The sequence below is a fragment of the Rhamphochromis sp. 'chilingali' genome (assembly GCF_963969265.1).
Source record: "Rhamphochromis sp. 'chilingali' genome assembly, chromosome: 13".
Taxonomy (NCBI): domain Eukaryota; kingdom Metazoa; phylum Chordata; class Actinopteri; order Cichliformes; family Cichlidae; genus Rhamphochromis; species Rhamphochromis sp. 'chilingali'.
This window is the reverse complement of record NC_137940.1, coordinates 2,300,857-2,317,156: the sequence shown is the minus strand read 5'-3', so window position 1 is coordinate 2,317,156 and position 16,300 is coordinate 2,300,857. Positions and strand designations below refer to the sequence as shown.

The following is a 16,300-nucleotide window of genomic DNA, read 5'->3' as shown; positions in this document are numbered from 1 at the left end:
GGATACCGTTCCCACTTTTCCTTTACACTGTTGTCCTCATGTGCAAAAAAATTTAAGTACTGTCCATATCTCTACAAGAACCACTTCTTCCCAGCCCTAACCACCAACCTTTCAATTAGAAGAAGCCTTGATCTACCTCCTGAACAGAGTCCACGTGTTTTAAGAAGGTGCACCTCAATCATTCATTTTCAATCTTCTGCTTTTGGCAAATATTCTACCTTAAAAATGTGTCTTTTGTCTCTGGAGCAGCTAACATGATGGTAAATGTGTTTCTCTACTGCTGGCTGGTTAAAACACAAGATAGCACTGTGGAGCAGAGGTGTGGACTCGAGTCACATGACTTGGACTCGAGTCAGACTCGAGTCATTAATTTTATGACTTTAGACTTGACTTGAAAAAATGTTCTAAGACTTGTGACTTGACTTGGACTTTTACACCAATGACTTGGGACTTGAATTGGACTTGAACCGGTTTACTTGAAAAGACTTGATATTTTACCCCAAATATAAAATTTAACATGCATATTATATAGAGATTGAAAATGTGACGTCATTCACGGGTAGAACCGCAAAGGATTCTGGGAACTCGTGGCAAGCGGTACTAGCGCACGCAGGCTTTCAATTAAAATCAGTTACACAGCGATAAAAATAAACACAAAAATGTCAAGAAGCTGTTGTATCATTAACTGCAATAGCCGGTCGCATGACAGCCACGGGAAGCCGACGAGTAAAGAGATCGGTTGTTATCGGATTATGTCGTTGAAGAGAAATTGTTCAGCCATGTTTCCGAAGTAACAAAGACGCGACTGGATTGCAGCCATTCAAAGACCAAATATAACGTCCCAGAACACTCCAGCTCACAGGTTAGTCTGCTCCAAGCATTTACACGAAGGTCAGTGTCTTTTAGTAGTTAATACGTCATTTTCATAACATAATTGGTGATATAGGTTACAAGCAAGTCTGGCGCTGAACAGAAATTGTCGCGCTATGCTCCTTTATTTATTGTGCATAAATAGTGAATTGTCCTGACACAATATTGCGTTTCGCTTCTGTTATTATGGTACATTGACAAAAACATATACTTTTATTCACAGGATAAAACAGGGTTTTTGTATCACTAATTGCCCAGTACGATTACAGCATACAATATTGTTGTCACTGCTACATTTCTGTGATGCTACCAGAAATTATTTCCACTACTAATTAATTACCGTTGAGCTCAAAGGTCCTATTAATAAACGGTTAACGAATGTGTATTTATGAGGACGATTTGTGAGACTGGTAAACTTATGATACGTACGATGGTCTTTCGTTCTACACGGTGCATTTCAAGGTCCTGCACCCATCCGTCGGTAAACTGTACCTGGGCTTGTTGCAGTGACCGGAAGTTACTAAACTTCACGAGTGTATGCACTCACTCCAAGAACCGTATAATTATAAATATGCATATAAATATGCTACAATGAGATAGCTGACTTCATCTAACTAGCAAATGTTGTCCAGGCTACGTTGGTGATACAGTTTTTTTTAATGTGTATGATATTTTTGTCATGCGATTTTAAAGCTGGTCCTACAACCGCATCCAAGAATAACATGCAGCTTATCTCAGAACTGTCGGTGAAAATTATTCTTGGAGCTAGGTTTAATTGAGCTGCATTTTAAAGAGGTGCAATTTCACAATTTGTGTATATTTTCTAAGTTCACTATTTTGTCATGTGTTGAGAAAAACACAGATTTTAAAATTACATGGTCTAATATTTACATTTAGCATAACTGCAACATTATTTTTTCGTTTTTTTTTTTAAAGACTCGAAAGGACTTGAAATTCAAAGTTTCAGACTTGTGACTTGACTCTGACTTTTACACCAGTGACTTGAGACTCGACTCTGACTTGCCTGACATTACTTGAGACTTGACTTGAGACTTGAGGATAAAGACTTGAGACTTACTTGAGACTTGCAAAACAATGACTTGGTCCCACCTCTGCTGTGGAGTGTCGCTTTAACAAATAAAATAAAAATAACAATCCAATTAGATCACTACTATGCAGTTCTAGTAATTCTACTAGTTCTTTTTATGAGTACTTCTTCAGGTAGTAGTGTTTATGTGCTTGTGGTAGTTTAACAATTTACACAACTCCTATCAGCACTCCTATCACTAATACTGTTTTCTCCCATGACTACTATTGTATTTTCCAGAAGAATGAAAATGACTAGCATAGCCGATAACTAGTTTTAGCCAGATCACAATCTATTAAAAGAAATACATCATTAATTTTGAGTAAAAGCATCAGCCTTCCCTAACTGTGCATCTGTAGTTTTTGGTCCAGTCTGGGCAATAAAAATCACTGGTAAAGATTAGCCATTTTGAAGTAGCTGCTGTTAGCTTACAGCGCTTCTCTCTTCTTGCTACTACAACTTTCTAATAGCAGACAGGTAGGGAGACAGAGCTAATCAGTAAAATCAGAGGACAAATCATATACAGGAGACATCTTCAGAGAAAAACCAGGATGCTAAAAAAGAGATCAACGAGCAGCTGCATGAAGCAGTGTAGCTGGTAAGAAAAGAGACAGTAGTACAGAGCAAATTACTGAACACTGATTGTTTACTGCCACCACAGTCAGAGACACGTACAATCAGCCAGCCTCCTTTGTCCACAGTACTAAACCACACCCCCTCCACTTCTAATGCTCTTTATAAACCTCCATTATCCTTCTTGCAGCATGTATGCCTTATTCCTTATCCCTGTAATCTTGTCCCATCTAATTATTCTATAACATTAAACCATGCTATAATGATAAGGTAGCAAGTTGTGAAGAGGCCAGTGATAAAAATAGGGGGAGAAAAAACCAAACAGATAAAGTAAAGGGAGATTCATACCTTAGCTGATATTATCCACTTCCTTCTGAAAATTTAAATCCAGTTGGAAAGCTGCGGCCTATGGCTTCTAACGTTAACGCAAATCTCTCCCCTTGCTGCCTCACACAGCAGTTCATCCTGCTTTTACCTCCAAACACACACACACTGCTCCTCCCCCTCTCCTCTCTTATTACACAGGCATCATGCTCCTCTATTCTACTCACACAGGCACAGCCCCGCCCCCACTCTTCACACACAGTGTTCAGTCAAAGGCTACCCACAATCCTCTGCACCACACAAAGACAAGGGGGTGTGACCAATCACACACTGCCTCACTCTGCACCAGTGTTATTTAGCCCTTCCGTCACTGCATGCATGCTGACATTCCAGTTGTGGGCGGGCTACTGAGAAGGTTGCCATGACAACGTATCCCAAGTTGCTCTTTGTTGCTAATACTTTGCAGTAGACATTTGTTGCTATAGAAGTGCAGACATAGAAGTCTGCTCTGCTCTATGTGTGTGTGTGTGTGTGTGTGTGTGTGTGTGTGTGTGTGTGTGTGTGTGTGTCCTACATCAATCCTTAGTGTCCTAACTGGGTCACACCAGAACCCAGCTGCAGTGCTGCAGCACTGACACACACGCACACATACAATTACAATTATTCACTCAGAGTCAACTCTGAATAAACTACAGAATAACTGCTTGCACATACACCGAAGATTTCAAAGTAAATATGTTAAACATTCTCTAAGAATGATCGTCACATCTGGTAAATTCAAAGTAGCCTACACTACAAGTATGAGACTAATATGATGATACCAATTCTCTACCATGATTTTGGCTTCCCACAATTAAATGAACATATTAAGAAACACTGAAAATGCATGCTCCTCAACAGAATACAACGCAGATGAATATTAGGCGCTCCATCACTGCCTGCACGGGGGATGCATGTCAATCCCAGTTCCTGCATGTTGCAATGTGAAGTTTGCTGGACTTGTCTGGACCAGTAACACCGCATTAAGACATACGAGAAAACTGAAATATCTAGCACAGCAGAAAAGCTTGGAAAATCAGCCATTGTTTGGAAATACTTTGGATTCAGCAGAAGTGATGCGAGTAGAAATGATATGCAGAGTGTTGTGGAGCCATGTGTGCACCGCCTGAAACTTACTCCACCACCAACATATAATGCCAAGAAAATCAATGCAGTTGCTAACATAAAAGCAAGCATACAACACTTCTGTGCATCCATCCAGCTGGCGCAATGAAATCACCAACCAATCGCATTCCATTGACCATTCCGATGTGTGTAAATGTTGATTACATATTTTGTGGGTGGAGCCTAATTGGTGACAGAAAGTTACAGCTGTTGCTACCAGTGTCATCACTTAACGCTGATGACACCGGCTAGGTTTAAAACTAGGTTTGTTTCGTCCAGATACTTACCGGTGCCCTCTGATAAACTAAGTTTTAGTAATGGGAAGATGTTTCCTGACCTGTACTCACTGTCGGTTCAGTGGATCAAAGGTCCAACTGGCCTAGGTTACAGGGGCCCGACATATTTGTGTGCCTTGTTAAAAAGAAACGGAAAAGAAAAAGGAAAAATTTGCGGCTTGCAAATCTTTAGATGCCTACAAACTTTGTCCTATGCAGTCACTGTCCTCGGGATTCCCATAAACTTGTTCCGCATTCACCTAGGGATCATTTTTGGCCCGAGGACAACACAAGGGACATCGAATACTGACATGTGTCAGCTGAGTTTTGTGTGCTGCAGCTGCTGAGCCAGAGGCATGGACATAAAACAGAGCTGTACAAGACGTAGGCCTAATCAAGTTTAGGTGGAGTTTATTTTCGTTATGCTGGGTACTAGCTAGCATGACAGAGTTTCTATACAGCTGGGTGGGTGCTATGATGTTACTGATGTTGAACTTTATTTTATTCATAAGGTTAGTTAGTTAGTGAATGTGTGTGTGAATGGGTGAATGACTGAATGTAGTGTAAAGCGCTTTGGGGTCCTATGGACTAGAAAAGCGCTATACAAATGCAGGCCATTTACCATCTACCATTTAGTAGAATTGCCAACCGTCCTGTAAAAACGGAATCGTCTCGTATTCAGAGAAAATATTACGCGTTTTGTATTGAGGTGAGAAGGAACACAGTTTGAAACTGATCAATGATCAGCTGATCGGCTTTTCTCTCTTGTTTATTTATCGCCCACTTTGAGCCAGAAAGAAAAAAAAACAGTGGAGGTCGCGTTAAACAACAGCAGCACGTTTAAGCTTGATCAGCTGTTGGTAGAATTTATTTAATATTAATTTCTAGTATCAGCTGATGTTTGCTGGAGCCACAGCTGTAAAGCTGCTGGTCATGATGTCGGTTTGGATATGTGGTGAGAGGGAAACATGAAGATGAAACCAGGAGATGTCCTTACTGGATCATCAGAGCTGAACAGGTGATGGAGAAACAGGTTTACCTTTCAGGTGACATGGATGAGTTGAAGTTATGAACTGTTTCTGAGAGACAAATAACACCAGGATCCTTTTCTAAGTAGCTGACAGCTGGTAACTGTGCAGGGGCAGGTCTAGCAAAGTGTTGCCAGGGGCCCAGGTAGGGTATTAACAGGGAGAGGGGGGCACAAAGAAATACTTTTCTTTCTTATTCTCATTCAAAATGTCTCGCTTTTAAAAAATAATTATCTGAATCTTACAACAAACGATTGATAGATTGATGCATATATACCATCAGAACAGTGTACATCACTGTCACAACAGCGTTTATTTGCATTCAAAGGCTTTATGATTTTTCCTATAATGGCGGCCGGTCTCTAGTCAAAACGCCCGGGCCGATTTTTTGTCCCAGTCCAGCCCTGTATGCAGCTCATCTGCAGCCTGATGTTACCTGCATCTTCCTATTCAGAAGGCAGAATTTCCGAGTTCTGAGTGCAATCAAAGCACCACGACTGCAGTTTTTGTGTTGGATGTAAAAGGTGCACATGATGCTGTGACGTAGGCTAGAATCATGGCAGCAGTCAATGACGGTCCAGGCGTGGGATTTCTCTCGTGGAAATGTGCACATTATCTTTTCCTTTCTGTTGGTAGGTGGCACAGTGCACTGTGGCAAGTAAGCAAGCTAGAAGACTGGTAGTCTGGCTGGGTATCCAGTAGAGCTGGGCGATAGAACGATAACGATATGTATCGCGATATAACTTTTACTCGATAGAGAAATTAAGCTATCGCGATAGACCTCGCCGCTCTTGTCCTCTTAAAAAAAAAAAAAAAAGGTCAGCCAATCCAAACTAAGTAGCGCAGAGCCGAACCAATCACAGCCGCAGCGTCACGTCGCGTGACTTGTTACGTACAGCACAAGTGCCAAGCCGCACGTGTGTTTGTTTGGGAAGCAGCCAGCGGGTAATGGAGGAAATGAGTGTGCCGACTAGAAAAATCAACCGAGCGTGACCGAAGAGAAAACAGACGATGGTTCCAACGCCGGAGAGATTGTCGAACGGAAGAGCCATAGAAGCTCCGTAGTGGGAAGGTATTTCGGCTATTTCAAGTCTGACAAAAACAGAGTAGCGTGCACTGTAAATTGTGCCGAAAGCAAGTCTGGAAATACAATAAACTGGTGCATGCGTCACACTGTGCGCCACGTTATTGTTTCGGTGAAATGAATTTCTACAATACTGTTAATTCTACTCTCTGCAGTGTTTAAATGCTTACATATACACACAGTTACTGTCCCTCCACACATACGACTCGGTTCTGCTTCTATGCCCCAGCTTTGTTTACTTTTTCCCACCGAGGCTTCTAGACTTCTGATTGGCCAACATTTCTGCACGGTTAGGAATCTAGCGCCACCTGCTGCTTTGGCATGTTCATAGCAGCGTTTTCCTTCATTTCTGCCTTTATGTGTGGACGGGATTATTTTTTAAAACAAAAACGGAAAATCTCCGTTTTCAAAAATACCCATGTACGTGTGGACGTAGCCTCAGTCTCTGACTGGAAGCGCTAATTCATCATTCGGCTTTTGTCAGACTAAAGTAACTGTTAAAACTGTTTGAAAAGCTAAGCTATACAACAAGGAGAGATTGAGAATTTCCTTTTAGTTCTCAGTTTATTTGATATTGACAAAAGTTAGTCAGTTTTGTCTGTTCTTCTGTAAAACAAACTAAGATTTATTTTTAGAATTAATATTTTGTTTCTAAGTGGAATTGACAATTTAGTCTGTTTCGTTTGTTCTGTTTTGAAACTTAAACGCTTTAGCGGCTGCCTTTTGTGTAGTTTGCAATATTTGCCTTTATTTATCTGAAAAAGTCTCATGTTCCTTAAGTACATCTACCCTGTTGAACTTATTATGGGAAATAAATATTTAAATAAAAACAAGCTGCTGATTATTTCACATTTTACTTGTGAGCAACGGCACATTTAAATCTTACAAATATAGTTATTTGGCTGATATCGTGATAGATATCGTTATCGCCTGAAATGAAAAAAACATATCGTGATATGAAAAAATCTCATATCGCCCAGCTCTAGTATCCAGTTACAGAAGCAACACATTAACAAGAGAAGTCTGAGTAAAACCAAAGTTACTTTCCCTAGTAACTAGTTACTTTGAAAGTAACGAGTAACTTGAAGTAACTGAGTTACTTTTAATAGAAGTATAAAGCACCCCTCCAATAGCCAAACCCATCTGTTCTCCGATTGGATTGTTAAATTTGTGATTGACATGACATTGGCCAATCAGATGAAAGGAAGAAAAAGACGGTCAAAATTCGTACTTGAAACTTGAGTGCAGAGTTTCACACGTATTTTTTGGCTAAGTACACACACAAATTCTTTTTACACATACAAAACTGATTTACAAGTACAAAATATTTATGACCACAATTTGAGCCCATAAACATACCGTTTGACTTATGAATTTGACAAACGAATAAATAATATACACTGTGTGTGTGTTTCTGTGCAAGTATACCATCAACACTGACACATATACAAGAAAACAGCCTTTGAATAGCCACTGTAGTGACCACTACGCGTGAAAGCGTTAGACAAGAATGTTGCTTTTTCTGTCAAAATGTTGTCATTTGACAAAATGGTTATCAAATGCAAACACTGATTTGTGAATGTTTGACATTTTTATTGTGTATCCTAGCAAACATAGTATTAAAGTTAGTCAAAGAAAAAAATCAACCTCATTAACTTTTATCCAAAAAAATCTGTAGAATCAATTATACAGCAGCACTGGTTATATTTTCTTTGAACACATTTTGGCATTTTTCAAGCCAGTTTCTTTAAATGCTGGCGATGACAGTGTCTGCTTCATTAAACCTAAAGACAATGCTCTTACTACTGATCCCCAAAGCATAGTTTTAGGAGCTTTGTGGACTTTATGAACCATCTTTATCTGAAATAAAGAGATGACAACCTGTATGAGAGGAAACTTCTGCTGAAAAACACCAAATCAAAATCTTAAAGTGATCATGAATGTTTTATTTCATAATACAAGATGTTTGCAACAGTTTACTAATCAAATAATCAAGATTACTGGACCCTAATTAACCCCTAAAAAAAACTCTGGTAACAGTGTGCAGGTTGTTATGTCTCATAATCACAAAAGGAGGGATTTCAGAGCTCAGACGTGTAAAACTTACTGCTGTACTAGTAAGTTTTACACTGTCTGAAGAGTTAGGGTGTTGTTGACAGGATGGTGCAGGATCCCAGGACAGCAGCAAGCGAGGACTTCAGCTTGCTTTCTTATTCTGTTCAACCTATAATCAAAATAAGTAGGGACAAGGACATATTATTAGGGATTAACTTTTTATTTCCACACTGGCTCTGTGTTGTATACATGAACAATGATGGAACAAAGACTGGATTTTCTGCAGCCTCCCCTGCTGCAGATACTCAGTCATCACATTGCAGCTCCAGGATCTGTTAGGCTTAGCTAAGTTCGTATTCAGTGCCATTACTTTGTGCCATCATCAAATGCTTGCGTTAAAACCGACTCATAGCATCTAAACATTTACATGCCATGTCTGCTAACATGCGGCTGTTGCTAAATTTATTTTATAGTGTTTACTGTGATAAAACAGCCACTGACAACACTATCTGGGCATTTGCTGTCAGTACAAGTTCAGAACTACATGACTGAGTTTGCTTTTCCCTATAATAAACCGCAGAAACCTGAAAACTTACCTGATATAAAGTAAGCACTGCAAAGACAAGAATTTCTCTGTCCAGTCAGTCCGTTTGATGGATTGCAACCATAAAAGCCTGCGGATGGCTCCAAAAGCCATCTCTGAAAATGGTCAACGCCACTTTTCCTCTGATTTCTGTTCTAACAGCCGTCTGTACAACAGGACAGTTCTTCCTTATTCTGACTATCGCTCCAGTTATACCTATTATGCCTATTTCCAGTGTCTCTCTGCACACACGTACAGAATGACGTAACCAAGAAAGCAGTCTGTCATATTATCACTCGTGTTTTAAGGCATTCAGTTTATAGGTTATTACCTTTTTAATACATAACAGTTTAAATACCTGTATTTGTTCCAGAATAATTATATTAATACAAACACAAACACACACATCATAATCATAATCATAATGGCCCCGCCCCTCCCTGAGCCTGGTTCTGCTGGAGGTTTCTTCCTGTTAAAAGGGAGTTTTTCCTTCCCACTGTCGCCAAAGTGCTGCTCATAGGGGGTCATCTGATTGTTGGGTTTTTCTCTGTATCTATGAAGCACCTTGAGGCGACTTTTGTTGTGATTTGGCGCTATATAAATAAAATTGAATTTAATTTAATTGAATTACGTTTTTCACACATTTGTGGAATTCATACCACATTTAATTTAAATATATATCATTGTTATTGTATTTAAAACAGTTTTAATTTTAAATTTAGTTGTAATTTTAAATCAGTATTTAAATACAACTACTACTCAGTTTGAAATAAATGCAAACTATTATCTAGTAATCTCAGACATATAACAACTCTACATACAGTGACATTAAAACTATTGGACCACCTTCACAACACAAGTATTAAAAGATAACTGTATTTCATGAGCCAAAATGCTCAAACTTACATCTCTAGTGTACAAAAGTTCTCTTGTCCCTGAACAAAACAGCTGGTTATTTTTGTAGAGCTGTTTTGTAGAAGGTGTTTCAACTGCTCTTTTGGAGTCATGACATACACTATATTGCCAAGTATTCACTTATCTGCCTTTATGCCCATGTTGGCTCACCCTCTGCAGCTATAACAGCTTCAACTCTTCTGATAAGGTTTTAAACCAAGTTTAGGACTGTGTTTGAGTTTTTGACCATTCTTCCAGAAGTGCATTTGTGTCAGTCACTGACGTGGGATCAGAAGGCCTTGCTCACAGTCTCCACTCTAATTCATCCCAAAGCTGTTCTATCGAGTTAACGTCAATCCAGGACTCTGGTATGGAAGAACTTGATTGGTTTGGACAGTCCTGACCTGCACAAACTCAATCATCATGTCTTTATGGACCTCGCTTTATGCACTGGTGCGCAGTCATGCCGGAAAAGGAAGCAGAGAACAGTCAAAGGAGCTTGCAAAGAACTACGATGACCTGGATGACTGAGAACCTTCACAGACATGAAGCAGAGAACACATCTCCACGGCTCTAGAGTCCACTGGTGAGTAGGCAGAGGTTGACTGGTAGTTTGAGACAGAACTGGCTTTGTCCAGCTGTTTTGGGGGACATTCATCTCTTCCAGGTGCCAGTCAGTTCTTGGGCACCTGAGGCCCTGTCCTCAATGTGTACTGGGATTGCCAGCCTCTGGTGGAGTCACCTTACGCTTTGGGGCTCTTGCCCATTGGCCGTGGGGGCTCTTCCCGGGGCCTCCTTGGTTATTTGTGTTGCCTTGGGTCTTAAGTGCTTTTGTGAGGCTCCGCTTAAACTATGCATATATAAAAATAAAAAAAATGTAAATAAAATTGACTAACAAGAGGAGCCTATAGAGAGTTTATGGAGTTCCTCTTGGCAAAGGAAAACAAAGTGCTCTTCCTAGATGAGAAGCAAGTTCTAAAGATGCCAGTGGCAGATGCAATGATCCCATTATGTAACGTCTGAAACATCACACAAGCCAGTCTGAGTGCTCAGAGTAGAAATCTGCTATATGAATACCTGCCTATTAACCAGCTGCCAACATTTTAACTTTTACCATGTGACTGTTCTAAAGAGCTTGAAGTAGGTATGTTGCAAACCAACAGAGAAGGATAAAATACAGTAAGGTTTTGTGTATGTGTGTATAGAGTGTGTGTGTATAGAAGAGAAAGAACCAAAAATAGCCCTTGCCAGTGAAGGCTTAGGACTGCAGGGGCTGGCTCCCTAAACTAGGCCAGGGCCTTGGGTAACCTGATGGTTCCAAATTTAAGTTTGTAAAGAGAGGTTGCCAGATGTGAGAATTAAAATATGTGTCACAGATGAGATAGTAAGTAAAAATACCTTTTATATGCACAGAAACACAGGTGTGTGTGTCTGTTGTGAGGATAGCTAAGCAAAGACGAGATGGATCTAAAGTTGCATGGAAGCTGCATGAGAGGAGCTCCCATTACATCCGATTGTGTGTGTCTATATCTCTGTGTTCTGTGTATCTGTCAGGCTTCCAACAGAATGACAAAGCAAGTGTTCAAGTGTTAAAAAGGCACAACTCTAGCATGTATAACAGCAGCCTTTACATAAATTGTGAGGCTGAAACGAGGGAAGGAAGCAGAGAAAAACATCAGAGGCAAACATAAGTCCAAAAGTCCTGAATTACTCTTAATTTCTTTATACTTTGCAAGGGGAATGGGGCATAGATTCACTTTACTGAAACATCTGTAAATATATAGAAATACAGTTTAAGTATATAGGGCAAAAATCTATTCTGTTTTATTGATACAGCTCTAATTCACAGCAATAGTCGCCTTCTGTTCCATTCTCTGCCAGGATTATCCCACACTGCTTCAGTAATGTTGAGGTCCAGGTTCTGTCTGACAGGGTTTGTTTTTTGGTCCACTCTACATGGTGATGATGGACCAAAATCTCATGGCACACAGCAAAATCTCCAGTGTTAAATTAACACTGGAGAGTGTCTATATGGGTCCACACCTCTGAGTGTTAAATACAACACTGTTGAGTGTTAAATTAACACTTTTGGTAAATGGACTGGTTCTTATATAGCGCTTTTCCACTCTTCTGAGCACTCAAAGCGCTTTACACAACTTGTGCATTCACCCATTCACACCCATTCGCACAAGCACAACTGACATTCACACACATTCATACTCCGATGAATGCATCGGAGAGCAATTTCGGGTTAGTATCTTGCCCAAGGATATTTGGCATGCAGACTAGGGGAAGCCGGGAATCGAACCACCAACCTTCCGATCAGTAGATGACCTGCTCTACCACCTGAGCTACAGCCACCCTTTTGACAGTGTTATATGTTTAAAAGTAACCTAGTCAGTTTTGAAGATTAACAAAGGCTAACACTGAGCAGTGCTGATTTTCTAACACTGGAATATTTCTAACATTTTGAGTTATTTTCTAGTGTTAGAAAATCAGCACTGCTCAGTGTTAGTCTTTGTTAATCTTCAAAACTGACTAGGTTACTTTTAAACATATAACACTGTCAAAAGTGTTAATTTAACACTCAACAGTGTTGTATTTAACACTCAGAGGTGTGGACCCATATAGACACTCTCCAGTGTTAATTTAACACTGGAGATTTTGCTGTGCACTTTTCTGCAATCACTATTCTATTAATTTTGACATGATCCCTAATACCACTGACTGAAATGCCTCCACTGATTTTTACAGGGAGTGCAGAATTATTAGGCAAGTTGTATTTTTGAGGAATAATTTTATTATTGAACAACAACCATGTTCTCAATGAACCCAAAAAACTCATTAATATCAAAGCTGAATGTTTCTGGAAGTAGTTTTTAGTTTGTTTTTAGTTTTAGCTATTTTAGGGGGATATCTGTGTGTGCAGGTGACTATTACTGTGCATAATTATTAGGCAACTTAACAAAAAACAAATATATACCCATTTCAATGATTTATTTTTACCAGTGAAACCAATATAACATCTCCACATTCACAAATATACATTTCTGACATTCAAAAACAAAACAAAAACAAATCAGCGACCAATATAGCCACCTTTCTTTGCAAGGACACTCAAAAGCCTGCCATCCATGGATTCTGTCAGTGTTTTGATCTGTTCACCATCAACATTGCGTGCAGCAGCAACCACAGCCTCCCAGACACTGTTCAGAGAGGTGTACTGTTTTCCCTCCTTGTAAATCTCACATTTGATGATGGACCACAGGTTCTCAATGGGGTTCAGATCAGGTGAACAAGGAGGCCATGTCATTAGTTTTTCTTCTTTTATACCCTTTCTTGCCAGCCACGCTGTGGAGTACTTGGACGCGTGTGATGGAGCATTGTCCTGCATGAAAATCATGTTTTTCTTGAAGGATGCAGACTTCTTCCTGTACCACTGCTTGAAGAAGGTGTCTTCCAGAAACTGGCAGTAGGACTGGGAGTTGAGCTTGACTCCATCCTCAACCCGAAAAGGCCCCACAAGCTCATCTTTGATGATACCAGCCCAAACCAGTACTCCACCTCCACCTTGCTGGCGTCTGAGTGGGACTGGAGCTCTCTGCCCTTTACCAATCCAGCCACGGGCCCATCCATCTGGCCCATCAAGACTCACTCTCATTTCATCAGTCCATAAAACCTTAGAAAAACCAGTCTTGAGATATTTCTTGGCCCAGTCTTGACGTTTCAGCTTGTGTGTCTTGTTCAGTGGTGGTCGTCTTTCAGCCTTTCTTACCTTGGCCATGTCTCTGAGTATTGCACACCTTGTGCTTTTGGGCACTCCAGTGATGTTGCAGCTCTGAAATATGGCCAAACTGGTGGCAAGTGGCATCTTGGCAGCTGCACGCTTGACTTTTCTCAGTTCATGGGCAGTTATTTTGCGCCTTGGTTTTTCCACACGCTTCTTGCGACCCTGTTGACTATTTTGAATGAAACGCTTGATTGTTCGATGATCACGCTTCAGAAGCTTTGCAATTTTGAGACTGCTGCATCCCTCTGCAAGATATCTCACTATTTTTTGACTTTTCTGAGCCTGTCAAGTCCTTCTTTTGACCCATTTTGCCAAAGGAAAGGACGTTGCCTAATAATTATGCACACCTGATATAGGGTGTTGATGTCATTAGACCACACCCCTTCTCATTACAGAGATGCACATCACCTAATATGCTTAATTGGTAGTAGGCTTTCGAGCCTATACAGCTTGGAGTAAGACAACATGCATGAAGAGGAGATGTGGACAAAATACTCATTTCTCCCTCCCATTCTACTTTTAAATACTCTAGGAACAACAAGTAGGCCTGCAGTGTGAGAGCGAAGTGCTCTAATGATGTCTTGAAGATAGGATGGCACCTGATTTTTCTAGACATTGTATGTTAGAAGAAGGATTAATTCAATTCTGGATTTAACAGGGAACCAATGAAGAGAAGCCAATACGGGAGAAATGTGCTCTTTATTTTTAGTCCCTGCAAGTATTCTTGCTGCAGCATTTTGGATCATGGAGGTGGCAGTACCATGCTGTGGGGATGTTTCTTTTTTTTTTTTTTTTTAGCAGGAACTAGGTGACTATTTAGGGTCAGGGGAAAGATGAATGCACCAATGTAAACATCCTTGATCTGCTCTAGAGCTCTCTGGATCTCAGACTAACAGAACAGAATGACTCTAAGCGCTCTAAGCGAGGACAAGAAAGAAGTGGCTTTGGGACCACTCTGTAAATGTCCTTGACTGTCCCAGCTAGAGCCCAGACTTGAACCTGATGGAACTTCCCTGTAGAGATCTGAAAATGTCAGTGCACTAACACTGCCCCTCTAACGTGATGGAGCTTGAGAGGTTCTGCAAAGAATAATGGGAGAAACTGCCCCAAAATAGGTGTGCCAAGCTTGTACAGACTTGAGACCATTATTGCTGCCAAAGGTGTTTCAACTGAGTTTTTAAGAAAGGCTTTGTATATATACATGCACAAAATGACATACAATATATATATATATATATATATATATATATATATATATATCTTGTACTCAGAGCTTGTTCTTGTGCTGCCATGATTAGTGCCTCTGTGCTGTCTTTCAGTCCAGCTTTGTCCAGCCACTGGTAGGATTTCTGGATATCAGCCACCTCCTCTATCTGCCGGTGGTACATACCGTGCAGGGGCCTGTCCTTCCATGATGGTTCCTCGTCTCCCTCCTCTTTCTTAGGTTTCTGCTGCCTGAGGTATTCACTGAGCACTCGGTCAGTTGGGGCCATCTTCCCAATGTATTCTTGGATGTTCCTTGTCTCATCCTGGACTGTGGTGCTGACACTCACCAGTCCCCGGCCCCCTTCCTTCCGCTTAGCGTACAGCCTCAGGGTGCTGGACTTGGGGTGAAACCCTCCATGCATGGTCAGGAGCTTTCTTGTCTTTATGTCAGTGGCTTCTATCTCCTCCTTTGGCCAGCCTATTACCCCAGCAGGGTACCTGATCACGGGCAGGGCGTATGTGTTGATGGCCCGGATCTTGTTCTTACCATTCAGCTGACTCCTCAGGACTTGCCTGACCCTCTGCAGGTACTTGGTGGTTGCAGCCTTTCTAGCGGCCTCTTCATGGTTCCCATTTGCCTGCGGGATCCCCAGGTACTTGTAACTGTCCTCTATGTCTGCAATGTTGCCTTCTGGTAGTTCAATCCCCTCAGTTCTGACTACCTTCCCTCTCTTTGTTACCATCCGACTACACTTCTCCAGTCCGAACGACATTCCAATGTCATTGCTGTATAGCCTGGTAGTGTGGATCAGTGAATCGATGTCTCGTTCACTCTTGGCATACAGCTTGATGTCATCCATGTACAGGAGGTGGCTGACAACTGCTCCGTTCCGTAGTCGGTATCCGTAGCCAGTCTTGTTAATGATCTCACTGAGGGGGTTCAGGCCTATGCAGAACAGCAGTGGGGACAGAGCATCTCCTTGGTAGATCCCGCACTTGATGGTAACTTGTGCTATGGGCTTGGAGTTGGCCTCTAGTGTTGTACGCCACATCCCCATTGAGTTCCTGATGAAGGCTCTTAGGGTCCCATTGATCTTGTACAATTCTAGGCATTCCAGTATCCAGCTGTGGGGCATTGAGTCATAGGCCTTCTTGTAATCAATCCAGGCAGTGCACAGGTTGGTCAGTCTGGTCTTGCAGTCTCGGCTGATTGTTCTGTCTACCAGTAGCTGGTGTTTTGCACCTCTGGTATTCTTGCCAATTCCTTTCTGTGTCCCGCTCATGTATTGACCCATGTGCCTGTTCATCTTAGCCGATATGATGCCTGACAGGAGCTTCCATGTAGTACTGAGGCAGGTTATTGGTCG

At 41.1% G+C, this 16,300-nt stretch overlaps 1 protein-coding gene across 4 annotated transcripts in view; it reads right to left on the bottom strand.

The window, feature by feature from the left end:
• Positions 1-16,300, bottom strand: part of stox2b (storkhead box 2b) — a 61,087-nt gene that overhangs the window by 30,206 nt on the left and 14,581 nt on the right. Inside the window, exons 1-2 of one of the 4 annotated variants that reach the window (XM_080901874.1) lie at positions 2,879-3,047; positions 1,949-1,998 (exon numbers count right to left, since the gene is read on the bottom strand). The exons of 2 other annotated variants lie outside the window; for them this stretch is intronic. The gene's annotated coding sequence lies outside the window, so the exon portion shown is untranslated. Of the gene's footprint in view, positions 1-1,948; positions 1,999-2,878; positions 3,048-16,300 lie in introns of those variants that run through there. One more of the 4 variants, XM_080901875.1, reaches the window with a different exon arrangement.